The sequence below is a fragment of the Anguilla rostrata genome, chromosome 10 (genome assembly GCF_018555375.3).
Source record: "Anguilla rostrata isolate EN2019 chromosome 10, ASM1855537v3, whole genome shotgun sequence".
NCBI lineage: Eukaryota > Metazoa > Chordata > Actinopteri > Anguilliformes > Anguillidae > Anguilla > Anguilla rostrata.
Window position 1 is genome coordinate 11,494,513 of NC_057942.1, and position 19,356 is coordinate 11,513,868.

The 19,356-nt window shown below is 44.6% G+C and overlaps 1 protein-coding gene across 1 annotated transcript in view; it reads left to right on the top strand.

Annotated features, from left to right (window-relative positions):
* Positions 1-19,356, top strand: part of ccdc92 (coiled-coil domain containing 92) — a 111,980-nt gene that overhangs the window by 19,922 nt on the left and 72,702 nt on the right. The gene's annotated exons all lie outside the window — the stretch shown is intronic.

Sequence of the window (19,356 nt, forward strand, 5' to 3'; positions counted from 1 at the left end):
GAAGGAATTGAGACAGTGGGCAGCAATTCTGGAGATACCCTGGGTCCTCCAGATGCCGTGGTTGGGCAGGATGACCCGACAGCAGTTACAGTGCTGTTATGACAAAAAAGATGTGCACGTGTCTTCTGCATTTCGGAGCATGTTGTTAAAAGCACAGCAATGCTGTGTGTAGGTTATACCTCCCTAATATAACATTCATTTTGACCTCACTTGTTTTTAATAGAAGTGGCTGTATGATGGTTTAATTGTGAACATGCCGATGTTGACGTTTTTTATTGTAGTTTTCTCTAATGAAGCTGTACCCGTGACAACGATGACAGCCGAACGCGTGTGATTTCCCTTCTGAAATCGTCTGAGGTCATGGAAACCCTGATTTGGCTATGCATGCGCTCTTTTTTTCATATTCAGATTTTATTCAGATTAAGTGCATCACAAGTGCAAACGGACCCCATGAATCAGCCGGATCCATGTCACACCCATGTGACTTTCCTGTATTTCATGCAAGGGTGGAGCTTGAGTAAAAGCCAATTTAGTGCAGAAACTCCTCTGATCCAAAGTTTAAATCCAGCACCTCGACATAGTGCTGGAAACTGTACGGTCCCTTGAGAGAAAGAGGCCGTTGTTTGAAGGCTAGCAATTTCCTTGATGCATATCTTCTTTCGAACCTGGGAGGAAAGTTGCTTTTGATAGCCTTGATGTTGTCAGAGGAAAAAAAAACTATACCGATGACCACCGCAGAGCTGGCTGTACGGGTTCGAGGGCACCCGCGGCTGCTTGGACCTTTAATGCTACAGGAGCCTTCTGCTGTGATTGCAGGAAACTGCACAGGATCGATGCCTGCTGGCCTTCTCTGTTCCTCTGAGACATGGGTCATAAAAAGAGGAATCTTTAGGATTTACTGTGTGGGCGCTATCATCGCTGAGTGCCAAGAGCGGCATGGGTATCGTGCATTTCTATCAGTTTCTACAGAATTCATTTTCCTTAACGCTCAGTTGTTTTTCCTGTCCTGCAGGCTTTGTGTTGCTGAGCGCTTGACTAATGCACAGATTTGGTGATTTGTTTGTTTAGCTCCCAGGGAGCTCATGGGACACGTGTTTGAGGTGGCGGGGCGGGGGGAAGGGGGCAGCTCTGGCCTCTGTGGCCCTAAGAGAGGGGGGTCCTGCAGTTTCAGGTATCCCGGCCACATGTCCCTGCATCATTCATTCTGATCTGACACCGCCCCTCCCCCCACCCTCTCCCCACCTTGACTGGCCCACACAACAAGGCAGTTCCTTGTAATGATCAACTTTTAAAGAATAAATCAGGATTGACAATGGTTGCCCCCCGCCCCTCCCCCCTCCACCAAAGTGAACATTCAACATTCCACTGTGCAATGGTTCATGGTTTAGGACTTGGAGTGTTTTTGTGACCTTCTCAAAGAGCTGTGTATGTGTGTGTGTGTGTGTGTGTGTGTGAGAGAGGGGGGGGACAGAGAGAGAGAGAGAGAGAGGAGGAGAAATAAGAGACGGAGAGTGAAAGCACAGTTTCTGCATCGAGGGAACACCACAGTCCTAAGAGCCTCTCTTTAAATGTGTCAGATCCATACAGAAGGTGGGTGAAAGTGAGGTCGTATGTGATAGCATGTTTCATACTGTAATGTGACTGTGTCAAGTGCACATAATGTGTAAGGCTGCTGAGGTGGGATAGAAAATTCTCTCTCCTCATGTTTTATCTCAAAAATATGCTTAGCCTAGTCATTTCAGCTGCTCGAGTAATGGCCAAATCAGCTCCTTGTGCCATTTTTCATTATAACAGTAATTCATATTTTCACAGAACTGGATGTTTTTGGACTCATCAGCTCTAACCACCTAATTTCCACTGAAAATGATATCATAGTTCATACAAATGTGCTTACTCTTTAAAATAGACCCATACTATTGCCAGACATTTTTTACTTACTCCAGAAATTTCTTTAGGTCCTGTGGTCAGCTAAAATATGCTTTTCATTTTATCGGACATGATATTGTAAGGAGTGCCAAAGTGGTCCAATTAGCACATTCTTGTCGGTGCGCACATGAAAAAAAACATGGAGATCACGCAGTATTGCCCACGAACATCAATCCCCCTGTTTATCAACTGGGTAATTTTCCATTTCAACATGTCAGCACAGGAGTCGTCCAGTGTGGTGACCGCACTGGGACTTAGCACGGGGGCATTCTTTTAGGCAAGAAGATGTGAGACTGTAGACTAACTGCAGCCTGAGGCCTCAGCTGTCATTGTGTGGCGATACTGTGCCTCGCTGTCGAAACCTCTCGGGGTGCCCCGTCCGACCCCTTTTCCTGCGCCGATACCTGGTGGGCCGTCTGCGGAGTGACTCCTCCGCCAGCTCCAGACAGGAGGGGCCCCCCGAAACCTGGGCTGCCTGCTCGTGATTCATCCCCGGTGTGAACAGCCAGCCCGGGCGATCGCTCACATCCTGCTCCCCGCCTCTGATCTCCACGCACACATTCCAGCTGGGCCTGCAGCCTCCTCAGCCCTCTCACTGCACTGCCAAAGCAGCTGTGCGAGGCGGGGCAGGGCACAGGTGTGTGTGTGTGTGTGTGTGTGTGTGTGTGGGGGTGTGTGTAAGTATGTGCATGTGTGTGCGACGAGTATTTGTGTGTGCGTGTGTGTGTGTGTGTGTGACGAGTAGTTTGTGTGTGCATGTGGGTGTGTTGTGTGTGGAGAGAGTGTGTGATGTGTGCTTTGCCATGAGTGCGTCGTGTGTGTGTGTGTGTGTGTGTGTGTGCGTGCGTGTGTGTGAGTGAGAGAGGAGGAGGAGGACACACCTCAGAGCAGTCTGGGACCGCTTTCAATGTCAACAAACCTCAGAGACCAGCCCTTGCCCTCTTGGCCAGTTGATGGGTTGTTTTTGACTTGGGGGAGATGGCTGCAGTTTCCACACTCAGTGAGCTCCCAAACTCTGTGACAAGCCAGCAGTCTTGTGGGGACACAAATGAGGGTCTATGGACCCGATCCTCACAGGCCCTGCAGACACAACAGCTGCCTCTGGAGCATAGCAAGCAGTCAAACAAACACAGTGGCGCAAGTCAAAAGAATAACACGCCCTGTTTTTCCCCCCCAGAAACCGCGATGAATTTGCCCCAGTATTTGGCACTTTGTAAATGCGGCATGTGGATCCATCCATCCACAAAGCGTCTCGCTTTTCCCCAAAGGCACATCTGGTTTCAATGTCTGAAGATCTTTTTTGGAAAAATCCGGAGGCTCTGGGACTCATGGGCCTGCTTTTCAGTAACCCCCCCATCACCACCACAACACCCTCTCACCACAGATCCCTCTCAGAGCTTCTCCTCTCCCCTCTAAAGTCGCTCCAGCTCAGAGGGCGATTCGGAACGGCTCTGTCCCCGCCCCCGCCTTCGGCGACGCGTACCGCTCCAGTTCATCGGTTTTTGTCGATGTTTGCGTTTTGAGGCGGCTGTGGTGGGCGTGCGCCCAGCGGCTGCCGTTTGGCTGGCCCCCGCTCTCCCCTCTGCAGGCGGCGCTGGCTTCTCCCTTCGCTAACGAGGCTAAAGCGGGTTTGGGATGGGAGCCCGCAAGCCCTGCAGCTGAGGGTGCCCTGCATGTCACGGGCACATCTGCGTAGTTCACCTGCCCGCTTCCTGTTGGAACCGTGCCGCATCTTTACTTCCTCCACGCCAGGGTAAATAACCGTGTCGGCTGCGTGTCGGGCCGCACCTGCGTTTTCTAATTTGAGTTTTTCTGGGAACTCGGCCTCTCGGAACTGAATTGAGGCCTCGGTCGTGCTGGACGCCGGTCGGGCTTTGTTTGTTCCTGCTTCCTGCAGTGGGGCTGCAGATCAGAAAGCCAGGCACGACTGGAGAGGCGGGGGGATCGGGAGCGGAACAAACAAGGCCACCTGAATTTGAAGAGGGATGTTTGATGACGTGTGAGTCCTATCAGAGGGGAAGTACAAGAAGATAAGAGCTGTTTGTTCAAATACACAATATTCTCACTCCATCCATTCCCACCCTCCTCGCCCTGTTACCTGTATAACAGCAATCCTATCTACAATACCCATTTTACCCTGAGCTTATTTACAGTACCTGTGTACCCTCCCCAGGTCCCTACAGCACCAGTATAACTCAAACTGTCATACTGTACCTTTATGACCCCAGCAGCCCTCTGTGTGAATCCCCAGCCCCTCACGTGCTGGAAAAGGCTCATAAACCCAAAGCCTGTATGGAACATCGGCTCTGCTTATTTGCTCAGGGTGTATGCACAGTTTATGGCCTGTGTGTGTGGTGTGTGTGTGTGTGTGTGTTTGAATGTATGAATGTGTGTATATGCATGTGTACGTGTGCCTGCGTGTATGTGGGTATAACTCTGTGTGTGTGTGTATGTGTGTTTGAGTGCATGAATGTGTGTATATTCATGTGTACATGTGCCTGCATGTGTAGGTGTGTATAGCTGTGTGTGTGTGTATGTGTGTGTGTCAAGTAGCAGAGTGTGTCAAGATTATTTGTATGAGGTCAATAATGACCAGTTTTGTGGGAGCTGAGACATACTCTCAGGATCTACATCTGACCACAGTGACTGCATGGTGCATACTGAGCCCATACTGGGGTGTAGTTAACTTGCTTGACCTCAGATTTGCTGCTGACGCGAAGGAGTGGTTCCTTCATCAATAAACAGAAGGCTGAAACCCTGGCGAACAGGAGCTGCTCTCCAGGGTTTACACCTTCCCCTGTGGAGCCAAAGCCCCAGAGCCCAGCAGGGCATGTCCCACAGACTGCCTGAGTACCATCCAGAGCCATATACCACTGTGACAAGCACAGACCACCCATCACTTCTCAGGCAAGAGTTCACAATGGGAGAGGGGGTAACGTGTGTTGTGCACGTGCATGTGTGTTGTGCACGTGCATGTGTGTTGTGCACGCATGTATGTGTGAGAGAGATCTGAAAGATCAGACTCATTATAATCCTGGCCTTATAATGCCATCAGAAGAAAGGATGGCATTATAAGGTAAGGATTAAAACATTTTAGGGATTCATGCTTTGCTCTCCCCAGTGTGGAGCTGGTATTTACTAATCATGGTAAAAAAAAGATGATGTTTCCATCCGGTCGTCTCACACAATGCTCAGCTCGCTCTGCGAGTTTTTAAAAGCTTGTATGTGAAGTGGATCAGGGGTAACCAGTTCAGCATGTAAGCTGAGCGAGCTCTCTGTGAGATCCCTCGACAGTGAAGCATGTGGATGTGGCTCCCTAATCACTCTCAGGCCCCCTGTCACCAATGCTCAGCTCCGGCTCTGTGGCGACGGAGCTGTTCTCTATGGTCGGACCCTGCAAGGCTTTGATCAGCTGACACCTGGGTTTTTCGGTTGTTCAGGCTGTTAGCTTGGGCACAGCAGTGGGACAGGAATGTGTCAAGGGTGGTGAACTTTGACCTTTCCGATCCGTAAGATAGACAACTTGTCGATGCAACAATGTGTTATTCTTTGCTATTTTCTACATTACTGTATGTATGAGGAGGTAAGCTATAATAGGGAATCTCTTTTCCGATTTTTGACAGCTGAATTGCTGAAACATACCACATTAAATGCTTCCAAGTTTTCATCACCTTTGACAAATTGCCTTTGTGTTGCATTTGACCTTTTTCTCTGCCTTGGGTGTATGTGCGCATGCACATGCACCTTTTTGGAAGCGTGTATGTGCATGTGTGTCTGCGTGTATGTGTGTCTGTGTGCATGATTGTTGGGATGCATTTGTAGGGGTATGTACATATACCTGTCACACTGTCTGTGAATGCATGTCAGTGTCAGTGTGTATGGGTTTGCATGTTCATGTACATGTATGCAGATTCATGAAGTCTGTGCCTGCGCATAAAGTATGTATGTATATGTGTGTGCATGTGTATGTATCTGCTCGTGACCTACCAGTTATAGGGTGCAGGGTGATGCAGGTTCCATGGATGACACATTTTGTCCTTAAAATCACTTCAGCTCCTGGCTAAATCATTTGCTTAAGATTTGCACATGGAACTTAGGGATTCAGTGGAGTCCTGTTCCAATCCAGGTACATCTGCTGGCTGGCAGCCATTTTGAAAGTTATTTTACCATGACTGAAATTGCCAGAATGGCAGAGGTGATCAACACCAGGTGTGGCTTTTGTGATTACTGCCCCCCCAGCTCAAAATCGAGAGTGGGGGTAGTCCCATCTGTTGACGTGTCTGAGGTATTGCTCAATCCCTTTGTGGGTAAACACACTGTGTTTAGCTGTTGCCCCACAGTGTGGGCGTTTTTACAACCCTACACCACACAGTCCTGTCCAAACCTGCATAGAGAGACACTCACAAGCATGCGCACACACACATACATGCATATACAAGCGCGCACACACACACACACACAAAAACACACAACATGCACATGTTCTACATGTACTGTGTGTAAACGGGGCCTCCCAAACCCATTCATAAAAAGTCACACACATGCATACACACCCACACCCATACAAATTCATGTAGGTGCCTGTACATGGTTAATGACTTACGTGCACATGCGCAAACTCACATACTCACCTGCAAATGACTCACATGCTTACACACTCACACATGCGTATCCAAATTACGACGCAGAAAATATCACGTACCCATGTGACCACGCACAAATATACAAACCATTGTGTTTCAAACCATTGCGTGCAAATTAATTCTTGTGAACAAATTAACTTGTTGTTTATCTGCAGTTTTCTCCATTTTAATTAGATTTTTTGCTTCATTTGCTTTTTACCTGCTCTGCTTGCAGACAAAACACATACGTCTGTCAATATTCAAGCCTTTATTTATTTTACTTTCTTTGAGACATTTGGCATGTGAGCATTTAAACATAGCACCAAATACTCTAAGGTATATGATTCATGAAATGACAAGGGGCAAGGGGAGGAACATGAGTTATTGCTATTATTTTGGGCAATAATTACATTTTACACAAGTGAAATTAACTAAAATAATCATTATCAGCATTATCATACTTATAATAAGTAGAATCACCATCATCTATCATCATCATATTGAAGACAAAACAACATATGTACAATGTAGCACCTACTGTGCAACTATTTGATCAAAGTTAAAAAGACCATATATTGCATTGAAACGCTAACTCATTCACGCTAAGCCATTCAAACAGATAAACATTCATCTCTTGCTAAGCGATTACTCGTATAAGTTTGACTGTCTCGCAGACGGAGTGGTTTCTTCATCAGGGGCTGAGTCAGAGAGAGTTTTCCCTGGAGTCATTTCACTTTTCAATCACTTGTTCCTTGGGTTTTAGTCATCAGCTGGATGAATTCAGCAAGGTGAATAATGCTGTTTATTTGCACTTTGTGCAGCATTTACCATTGCAGGTGCTATACGAATAATAATCCAGGTTTCTACGAGTCATTAGTGCTGATAGTTAATTTAATCCTTGAAATCTCTTTAAAATGTATAATTGGCATTTTAGATAATGTGCTCATTATAACTATGTAATAGATACTAATTATGACTGAATAGCTTGTTTAATTGTTTCACTTTTGAAAATCATCATCAGTACAACATGTTTAAACCTATATCTGCCTCTTACCTTAACCCAAACCAAAATATGCCCGTTTATGGGGTATTATGTATGACTGTGTAGTTATCCTCTTTATAATTATAATGCGGGGTTAAACCAAACCTGTCTGTTATGTCACACTTTGTTATGCAGGGGCCTTGCTGCTCACATTAAGAGCAATTGTTGCTTAGTAGTCATTTTGTTTCCAGTTGTGACTTGTTGACATGATAGATTTCTGCTGTACTACATTGTGGGAATGTTGTCCATACTGTATGCAGTCTGAATACAATCTGTATACTGTCTGTGTGCATGTTGAAATATGTCAAGTAAGTCTTTAGGCTTACCGAGTAGTTACACAGTACCCGCATGTCTTAAAATCTGCAATTACACAGAGATAAGTATATGGTTATGTCTAATCCCTTTAGCCTCAAAGATTGACTACATTTGATAATGAACTTCATGTAATGCATATTATTGCAGAAAAACAGTGGAAAATCTCTCCAATGATAAGTATTACATGTTTATTTAAAGAATGGGGATTCTGCAAACCACATGTTTGAGGTGTTTTTTAAACCAGAAGTGATTTTAGCAACAAACTGAGCATCTTGCCTGTATGTCCAACTGTAATCTTGACCAGAACTGGAATGAAAACACATGATATCCCATTTCCATTGAATCCCCTTGTAAATTTGTCAGTTTAAGGGCGTGGAGATCAGGGGGCCAAGCTCTAGTGACTGTGCTGTCGGAGTAAATTCCCAGCCAATAAATGCAATTCTCCATACAGTATTACCTCACTATATCACCCACTGTGGCTTCACAGGGTGTTGCTGCTCTGTCAACCGGCTCTCTTATTCTATTTTATGTGAATTATTACTAACGAGGAAGGTTCAAATAACCCAAAGCCGGCCATCTTGGCTCTGTGATTGGACAAATTGGAACTGTGTGAGATTTTGAGTGAGTTGCATTGCGACCGGGCCATGATGCAGTTCAGCGCTTCAGGCTTTGAGGTTTCACACTCAAACTGAAGGTTCAGCTCAGAAACTGGCTGAAGAAAGATGTTTTTGCTGCGTCAGGGTCAGCCCCGCAGGCTGTAACTGGAGTCCCACCATTTTGCTCGGTGCTGACCCTGAGTGACCTGAACCAAATCACACGAGCCAGCAGCCACAAAGCAAGCAGCTGCTCCCGCTCGCAGAACTCTGGCTGCCTCGCTCCCACTTCACTTCTCCATCTCCTTTAACTGCTTGGGGAAGACTAGAGTCTAAACATGTTGCCTGTTTTGCTTGTGTGAATCAGCGGTAGCACCTTCCCATCTGTCAGGTTTTTTGAGTTGTTTTGCATTGTTTGTTCTCAGCTCAGTGAGCATGTGAAGACTAACACCGACGAGTGCGCAAACTGACTCTTACTCTAAACTGTGTCTACATTTGTTTACACATATGGCTGCTCTCTGGGGCGACGTAGCTCAGGAGGTAAGAGCAGTTGCCTGGCAGTCGGAGGGTTGCCGTTTCGATCCCCCGCCCTGGGCGTGTCAAAGTGTCCCTGAGCAAGACACCTACAGTAACCCCTAATTGCTCCCAAGGAGTTGATTGGTACCTTGTGAGTTGGTGTGTGAGTGTGTGTGTGTGAATGGGTGAATGAGAGGCATCAATTGTAAAGCACTTTGGATAAAGCAGTCCATTTACCATTTATTTCTTCCCAATCTCTCCTATCATGCGTCATTCTGTCTCTTTTGTTTCTGTCTTTGGTATCCATATTTATCCACATATATAAACTTTCCTCACTCCCATATTTTCCTTTTTTTCTTTCCCCTCTACCCTCTAGTTTTGTTTAGTTTTTTTTCACCCAATCTCGTCTGTTCTCTCTGTTTTGCTCTTCCTCTCTTATTTTATCTCCTATATCAGTCTTTCGCTCTCCAAAGCCTTCCGGGAGGGGAAGTCAGGCATGCAGGAGCAGCCTGGGAAATGGAGGCTTTTTCAGGTCTCCTCTGGGCTGCCGGTCCAGGTTTTTCCCTCCACTGCAGTTATATTTTTACATTACTGTAGATATGAGCCTCTGGGTACTCATGGAGGAAGCGCATAATAGGATTGCTGCATATGCGATCAATAAAGAGACAGGCATATTATGGCAACTGCGCTCTCTTCTCCTTTTGAACTCCCAGCCTATTTGGTTTGGAGGGGAGTTTTTTATTTATTATTAAATTTTTTGGCGCCACTCTGTGCCAGTTGCTCAGTTCCCAACCCACCACCCCCCCTCCCCCATCCAAATCCATCGCTCTTTATTATCCCTCACAACGCTGGGATCCCAAGAAAACAGCTGAGAGGGAAGAGCAGTTTTAGAAACTTATCAGGTTTTATGTTCTTCTGAATTGGAGACGACTTTTCAAATGCTGCTTTCAGCAAGCCACTGCACCGTCTGAGCGGGGTTCATGGATTTGGTGTGTGTGGCTGGGGCAGGATGGAGCAGCTTCGCTCCAGACTGATTAAAAAGCAGAAATAAATTGAGTGGCAGTGCCTCGCCTTTGCTTGTGTACGGTGTCATTTGGTCTGTTTGGAAAAATATAAAATGTTACCCGCGCTTGGAATCTTTTTCACGTCTCATCTTGCCGACCGAAATTGGGAGTCTGCGTCAGCAGGCATTTTCGAAGAGAACTCTTTGCAAACAACGTACCGGTTCCCTCACACAGTGACTGGAATCGATGTAGACGCAAGGAACATTAGTCACTCGAGCATGAAAAAGTGAGTTGATTGAGAAGCTTGTGGCGTTCTGTCACTAGGTTCGTGATGATAGATATCTCTGAGACTGCATGAGTCATTGCTTTGTTTTAGGGAGCTAGACTGAAAAATGTATTGCTTCAGACAGAATGTGCAATAAAACTTGTTTATATAAATAAACAGACTTTAAAATTGATACTGTAGACAGAAGCTTGTCTCTTCCTCCTCAGGCTCAATGAATTCTCTTATTTTCTGCAAAGTGACATTGAAACGTCTCCAACTAGCAGCAATGGCTTCCCAAGGCATCAGTCATCAGTCTTTCTCAGGGCCAGTTGTTGACACAGGTCCATCGACTGAAGCATAGCAAAAACCTTTGTTCAAATGTAGGGTGTGATCAGCTATTGTGTGCCTAATTAAGAATTGCACAATATTCCAGAAGCAAAACTCTCATCTTCTGACATTTGTGTATACATAATTATGGGGTGGAATTTGGTTGTAAAATGGCATCACTTGAGCTTTCGTATGTAATTAGCATCACAGTCCAGGGCCAGTCATGTGCTCCTAAGGATTTAGCTAATTTAGGGAACCGCTGTAGAATAATGCTTGTGCACAGACATGTGGTCCCCACACAGCGAAGACCGCCTCCTTGCAATAACCAGAAATACGGCACATGGCGGTAAAAGTTTGGACGTTTCTCAGACGCGATTAACCGCAGACGGTTTCAGATCAGAGATAAAAACAAATAAACAGCCGCAGACATTTTGAATCTCAACAGCCGTGGTGAGTGATGACCGCCCTCGTCTCCTTTTGAAGTGGCGTTTATCGTCTGCCGTTAGTTTCTCACGAGCAGACTGTGTGTTCCTTCTGCTTCAGCACCCAAACTCCTCTGTAATCATTTACCAGCTGGACTTTGACTGTGGCCACTGGATCCCAGTCAGGACAGGAAGTTGTGCGTGGACGGGCTAAGGCCAGGCCCCTTTTGTCGTCTGGAACCGGTTTCTGCCTGATCTGGCCATGTGAATTAATGGCTGCTGACTTACAGGATTCTTTAATCCAGTGGTAGGCAAAGGTATACCCTGGTAACAACACAAATCTATTTCAGTATTATCTATTTTAGCCACACTCTACAAGAAACCCTCTAGTGCCTTCTCACGTGCTAAATGGCTTTAGCTTTCTTTCATCAGGACAAGGTGAAGCTAAGTATATCAGGTTAAATGGGAGGGCTGTTTGGCCTGGGTGGAGATCATTAATCAGTTCACTCATCCATGCACAAGCTACAATGAAAGGGTTGCCCTTCGTAAAGGGGTTCATGACGGCAATAGGCTAGTAGCATATGATCACGCTGAGGGTTTGTAGTCTCTCATGAACAGGTATGCGCTTTGATGCTGCCTGGACTTCATCACTAGAAAATTGACATTTTGTGTATATGAAATTATACGGGTTCAGTCTGTCTGAAGGACGAGGGGGAAGTGGTGTGGCCGCGAAAATGGCCTCTGGAGCCAAGAGTCCGGTTTTGTCTCACAGCTGCTGCTGCTGCTGCTGTTTCCTCATGCTGGAGCAGCAAATCCCTGCTACAGCACTTTGATTGGGAGCCACTGGAGTTCTCCTCCAAAAGGGGCCGATGTCTTTTTCTCTTTTTTTATTTGTTCTCTCCAGTACGCAATGTGCGGTTCATATGCGGAACGTTGTGGATGGCGAGGAAAGGCTGCCCCAGTTTTGCCCCACGCAAAAACAGCCCCGTGTGGCGATGAGTTTAGGCTTCTCTGGTGGTCCCCCACCCAGAGCACACTTCCTCTCAGTCTTTTCAAAAAAAAAAAAAAAGAGTGAAAATGAATTAAGCACTTTATCTTCCTGTTAACCGACTAATCTCTGTGAGGTCGTCTCTCTCAAAGCAAAACAACAAAGAGCCAGAAAGAGCATTAGGAATCATGCAGTGCTATTGTCAATGCTGCGGTTGGCTTTGAATCCACAGGGCACGTGAAGGTGCTATCGCAGGAGTGTGTGTGTGCATGTACTGTATATGCAGTACATGTACAAACATATATAGTACAATTACTAATGATGTAAAAACAAAAAACAGCTTGGTCATGGTGTTCTTTATTTTTTTTCATTTTAACAACTGAATAGCAATTAAGTGTCTGACAAACATGTGGTCATTTTCCATTCCATGTAATTTGCATCCATGTGTTTTTTTCACTGTGGTGTTCTCTATGACTCTATTTGCAACAGCAAAAAGGTTCAGCCAAAATTACTTCCATACATCCTCGTTCATAATGGTGCATGCTGTTTTTAATTGCTCTAATTATAAACCAGTAGGAAATGCAAACAGAAGACATTTCTTTCCAGTCAACACAGAAATGAATGTTCATTAAAAGTGAAATGTAAAAGCATTGGGTTTCGCCATTTACAAATCCCTAAGGGCATGCAGGTATTTGGCAATGTGGTGTCTTTTCATTTTTGAGTGAACCATTAACTCTTTGCTTTGAATTTTAATGTTCACAACGAACATGTTTGTATTCCATATTGACATGTTTAGTCTAAAACAACTAAAGACACAGAATTAAATCATAAACTTTCCAAAGTGTTACCAATTTTAATTTTAAAATCCTTTGGCAGGAAATTCAGAGAAAATAGGTTTGCTCAATGGCTGCAAAGTGCTTTCTTTTCTTTCTAGTTTCTAGTTTTTTTTAGCAGAAAGTAGTGTCTAAAAGTGTGTGTGTCTAAAATTGCTTTAAACGGGACACAGCCTTCATATGTTCAAGCAGGAAGTGTCAAGAAAGGTAAAACTCATTCGGTGAGAAGCATTTGACTCTGAAAGAGGCAGAGAAATACAAAATTTAGCAGCTTTAGAAGGGTTCTTATTCACCTCACCCCCACCCTTGTCATCTCTCAGCATATCTAACCCATAAATCTCATGTGGATTTACTACTGATACTGCTGATGGATATATTTCTCAAGCCATTATTCTTGACAAGACATTTAACTGTGGTCCTGAGGGTGCATTGGATTGGTGCCATCCCAATAAGATGTGTCTGTTGATTTATGTGTGTTTTTCCTACAGTATGATAATGGATAATAGCTTGAGCGAATCCGCAGCTATCTGGCTAGGTATTGGGAGTGTTATGGAACAGACAACATGCCTCCCCTCCTTCCCATAAAAGCTCATCTCTACAGTTTACAGTGTTGGCTACGTGACTAAAGGAATTGTATATGTAGTCACGTGATGTTTAATTAATGTTTGTGTTCACTCACATCCATGTACACTCATACAGTTTATATATGTATATATAATTGATTCTGATTGAACAATAAGTACTTGTATATCAAGAATACTGCACAGTACAAAAAGCCTCACTTTGCAAACAAGTTCCATATCAATACCAAAATCCAACATTTCCTGTTGCTTTAGAACAAGCCTCATTTTAGAGTGACTTGATATATTTTCACACTGTCTAATGATTCAAGCCAGGAAAGCTGGGTGGAAGCTCAGTAATTATTTTACTATAAAGACAAATGTCAGGAACCCACTCAAAAATCTCTGTACAGGACGGATAGAAACTTGGCTGCAGCCCTAAAAAATCTAATGTCTAGTAAGATTGATTTGTGGGATAGAATTAATAGCCCTTTACAACTTTTTGTTAAGGCTTAAGTTCTGACTCAAAGGTCACCCAACATATTATCAATATATGGTTGTCAGACTGAAACCCAAATTGTTCCTTACTACAGATTGTGATCCCTTTAGTCTGAAAACAATTACCTGTGGATTGCCACACTTACCCATGGAGTATGAGGATTTTAATGTTGGAAACACAAATCTGTTCCAGAAACATGTGAGAGTGGTAAGCCTTGTATAGAATTACACGAGTTTACTGGAGTGAACCTCCTGCTAGGTCAGGCTGCCGTGACCACTGTCAGATCGAGCCCGAGGGTTTTGGTGGCCTTAAATAAGAATATTGTTGTGACTCCAAAGTGCTCAAAAAAAAAAAACTTGAATTGTGCAGCCCAGGGATGTCTGTGGCCCTAAATGACTGCGTAGCGTGTTTATGCCAGGGGCCAACTCTGATCAGTCATCAGCCTGTTAGGTATTGCTGTAGATTCTGAATGTTGCCTCCAGAAGCCTCAGACCCTGTTGCTGTGGGTCGCACTCAGACTGGGGGTGGAGAAGAAGCCACCCCAGGCACACACAGGGTGAGCTGGCGGGTGCAGCGGTGCTAATGGTTTTAACAGGCAGGTGTAGTTACATAACCTGGCCAGATATGTGTGTCACCGGAGTCATCATCGCATATCACCCTGACCCTATTCACCAGGTCTCCATGTGCTCAACTTCATCTGAGAGACGCATCCTAAGGTGTAGTGTGTGTGTGTGTGTTTGCTTGCGTGTGTTTGTGGGTGTGCGTGTGTCCAAGCATTTGTGTATTTGTGGATGCGTGTGTATGTATGCCTACTAGGGGGTGTGGGCATGCATGTGGCTGCGTGTGTGTATATTGATGTGTGTATGAATTTGTGTGTGAATGTGTGTAAGTGCGTTTGGTGTTGTTTATATGGGTGTACTGTATGTTCCACTCACCTTGCCAAACCCCAGCAGAGCGGAGTGTAATCCTTCCTGAACCTCTGTGGACCCCGAAGTAAAGGTCATAGTGCTGACTCAGTATCACACTCACCATCACTGTGTGTCCTCATATCTCTATCTAAAATAGCCAGAGAGAGAGAGAGATAGAGATCCCCGCTCAGCTCTCTGGATAAAAATAAATGAACCACGTTCAGGTTATCAAATGCTCTGCTGACTGATTCTCTGCTCACAGCACAGATGTATTACTAATGGTTTGGTGTTAATATTAAGTTCAAACACACACGGACCCTCTCTCTCACAAGCACCCTTTTTTCCACGTGACACCTTCTGGCTACAAGTGCATTTCAGATGCAGGTGTCAGTGAGCGAGGCTGTGGACAACACGTGTTCCTGACACAGGAAACGACACAGGAAGAATGGAGCAGCCCTGGAACGCCTGGCTGAGCTGCGGTCTGCAGGCTCCTCCTTTCGGAGTAGGACACGGCTCTCAGATCAGCCCTCCGGAGAAGGGCCCCAACACCGCCGCTCGCTCTGCCAATTTACCACTTCACGAGAACTTTGACACAGAAAACAAAGAACAAAAAGCAACAGTATCTTTCTCTCTCTCGTCCTCTCTCTCTCCATTAATTTCCTCAGTAAATTTTGGGAAGTATTTGCCTCTATTGAAGCGATACGTTAGGGCAGGTAGGGAGAAAGTGGGCCTCCATCTCCAGCTCTGCCAGGGTGCCGGTTCTCTCTCTCTCTCCATCCCTCCCTCCCTCTCCCGGTGTGTGTTCTGAGTGAAAGTAGCAGTGTGCGTGCGGGCAGCTTGCTGGGAGGGTATCCTTTACGCGCGACACCCAATAGCGCAGGGACCCTCTGTCTGACTCCCACCACAGTAAACAGTCATAAAAAGCCAAGGCTTCAGTTACGGCAACACAAATAGCTCACTATTCATAACACTAACGAGCTGCCAAGCGAGCGGGGCCACCGCAGCACCCTCCGGTCGCACCTCTCAGACCACCCCTACCCACCACCCCCATCTCTCAAATAAAACCGGGGAGGCGGAGCACAAAGTATCAGAGCACACGCTATGGTGCTGTTATATTATTTCTCTTACGTTATTATTTTTTATATTTTTGGCTGACACTGTTTGATAGTATTGTTATTATTGTTATTGTAAATGTAGTAGTTGTAGTAGCAGCAATAGCCATACTAGCAACAGTAGGAGCAGCAGTCGTAGTAGCTAGAGTAGTAATGATAGTAGCAGCAGAGGCTGTAACAACACACCTACACCCTTATGCAGATACCTGAACAGTCACCAGCAAATGCGTTGGCAGTAATTATTGCAAATGTTTTAACATTTTGACCATTACTTTCCCCATATGTAACTAGTGAATTCGACTTAAATTTGCCTCCGCCACCCCCACCCTTGCAAAAAGCAAAGCATAAGCTATATTTACATTGATTGATTGATTGGTTTATTTTTTTCTCCTTAGTTTGGCTTTTTTCTTTTGTTTTTAATTCCTGGCAGATGTGGGGGATTTTCTGAAGCCTATTATAGTTAACCTTTCAGCGAGCAATAACAAACTGAGCGAGGGGACCCTGGATCCTCAGGGCTCTTTGATGTGGTTGCTGTGTTCTCTCTGCCCCGACTCTGCCTCGAAATGAACTCCCGGTGACTCGCCAGGAGTTGCCATGGGGCACCGCACCGCGCCCTCAGCCTCCGTACGGACCTGTCCCCCCCCAGCCAACTCCCCCCCCAGAGAACAGGGGGAGAGACTGACTATCTGTTCCCTTATACTGCAGACTTCCACAGTACATCACACTGGCTCCACAGTAAAAATGTATATTCAGCTTCAGAGGTTTTGCTACCACTTTCTTTATTCATTATGTGTCTAGAGAAAGGCTATTATTATCATTGTTATTATTATTAGTAGTAGTAGTCAGTAGTAGTAGTAGTAGCAGTAGTAGTAGTATTAATATTAGTATCATTATTAGTATTATTTTTTTATTATATTCCATCTTTTTCTTCTTCTCATTATTATTATTTTTATTATTATTTCTGGGATTATATGCTTTCAGTCCCGTTTTTGTTTCTGCCAAAACCGAGGGAGAGCGTTGATGGCAGGACTGGATGAAAGCCATGTTACTTTTTACAAGTGTTTGGCATCTGGCCAGGCGTCTTACGGTTGCCAATGCATTTTCACACTTGAATGCATACTTGTCCTTAGCTGACCATCTGCAAAACCTTCCCATTTTTCACTCGAACATCTGCGTTTGTGTTTAATGAGCCAAATCAGTTCTTAGACGACAAGTTTCTGTTTTATTCAATAAAAAATAATTTCAATCAACTACCCCCTTTACATTTTTCATTGCATTTTTTCTCTTGGTTTTTTTTTTTCTTTTTATATGTTCCAAAGCCCTGCTCTTCTTGAGAACAACAAAGTTTGAATTTTGCATGCATTACCTATAGGAAAATCTGAATGCTAATGAACATTATGCAGATTCTGCTTTCATGGAAAGCAGGGTAGTATAATGGGGGAGGAACTGGGCTGTGCAGCTTGCAGCTTGCAGGACTGATTCCCTGGTAGGGCACTGTCATGGTAGCTATTGAGCCAGGTGGTTCAGCTGCATTGCTTCTGTGAGCATTCGCTTGTATAAATGGGTACTATGTGACAATAGTGTTCGCTAGATGCTGAATGAAAAGTAACTTAATGTCATGAAAAGTTGATAAAAATGAACCGTACTGTCTAACAGTGCTTTTTATTGGCACATGTGGCAGAACACATGCCTCCATAAAGACAGGTCTGTTATTTTAAAACCCAAATAAAAGTGAACGTATTGGCTTGTGGAGGAATGTAAATGTGCTTTTATGTGACCGTGTCTTACCTCCTCAGTCCAGCTGGTCTCTCGCTAAAATAATTCTGAAGATCAGATGGTATTGTGAGGGGACTGGGTGGGATTCCATGCCTTATTTCCCTGTCCTTTAAAAACACGTTTCACATCTGTTAAACATCACAGCAACTATGAACAATCACGGCCGTAATTCTGCGTTTTTTTATATAAATAGCAGAGCCATTTGGGTTTCTCTGGAATTTGTGCAAAGCTGAAAGTGGGAAGAGGATGGCTAATGATCCAGAGCTCTTTGTCTCACATGCTACAGTGATTAAACTATGGTTTGACTACTATACGATCATTGATTGTAGAAAAGGAGATTATAGTCATATTATACTTTATAACTCATTGTTCTTGCATGTAAAGAACTTTCCAGTTGACACAAGTACTTTTTTCTTATGTTTTCTGCAGCAGAAATCATAAGGGTAGGCTCCATCTGAAATGCTTTACTCCTTCTGTCTGTAACTGTCTATAAAAAGATACACAAGAGAGGGTGATGTATCGTGTTGGTTTCATTTTCTTCCTTCTTTGTCTCTCTCATCTCTATAGTGGTATTTTGAGGTTGCCATTGGAATACCTGGAGCTTAGGGAAAAAGCAGCAGGAATCGCAAGTATGAGCCTAGCTGTTTCTCTGCCATGTTTGCCTGCCATAGGATAAAGGCTGGCATGCTCTCATTCTCCTGACAGATAACTTGTATAGTATGGAGGTTTTTAAATTGCTGTGGGACGGGTGCTCTGTGATTACCAGGTCATCTGAAGTGGAGAAGGTTTTTACTATTTTCTTTTTTTTGTTGTTGTTGCTATACCTCATGAAAGCTGCAGGGTTTTGTGGATTGCAGTGCCGCAGTGAATTGGCAAATATATTTGAGCCCTCCCACCCTGCCCCCCCCCCCCTCCACAGCAATGCCATGGAGCAATAGCCAAGCCTTTCACAGTTACTGTCAGCCCTGCTGGATGCTTCTCTGATAACTGGGTGGAAAACAGTGAGGGGAAGTTCTCTCTCTCTGCACACTGAAATAATGAAAACACTCCAAGAGAAAGGCTTAATGGCAAACAGACCCCTGGTATCTGGCATGGAATTCTGCCCCGTCTGTGTTTTTCACGTTGCACAATGCTGGGCCTTGTGTGAGATGCCATTTGACAGGCCGAGCCCTCCAATGCTCGACTCTCGTCACTCTCCTCTGGCTCAGGCGAAAATAAAATATTTTTTTCTTAAATAAACCGGCAGCAGTGGATTTCAAGTTGTTTAAGTTTTGTTTTTGAAATGTTTTCTCTCTTTTTTTTTTTTTTTGTATAATTGCTGTACACGTCTCTGGGATGGCATTAAAGAGCTTTGCTAACCGAAGCCACATGCCTCGCGTCGAACGTATTACTGCAATAAAAGCAATAATAATAATGTATGCAGCAATAATAATCTTAATGTCAGCGGGGCCATAAGCCAACGCTTCAAAGCACGGGCCTCCCTTTTCATTTGCATTTGGAAAGTAAATTTGAAGTCAGAAGGATGCACATGTGTCCCTGTAAAAAATAAAATAAAAAAAAAGAGCAAAGGGCGTTTGGGTGGAGACAGCAAACGCCACTGCTCAAACCCTGCAGAGACTCATGGGAAATCACCGGATTCTCTCACCTT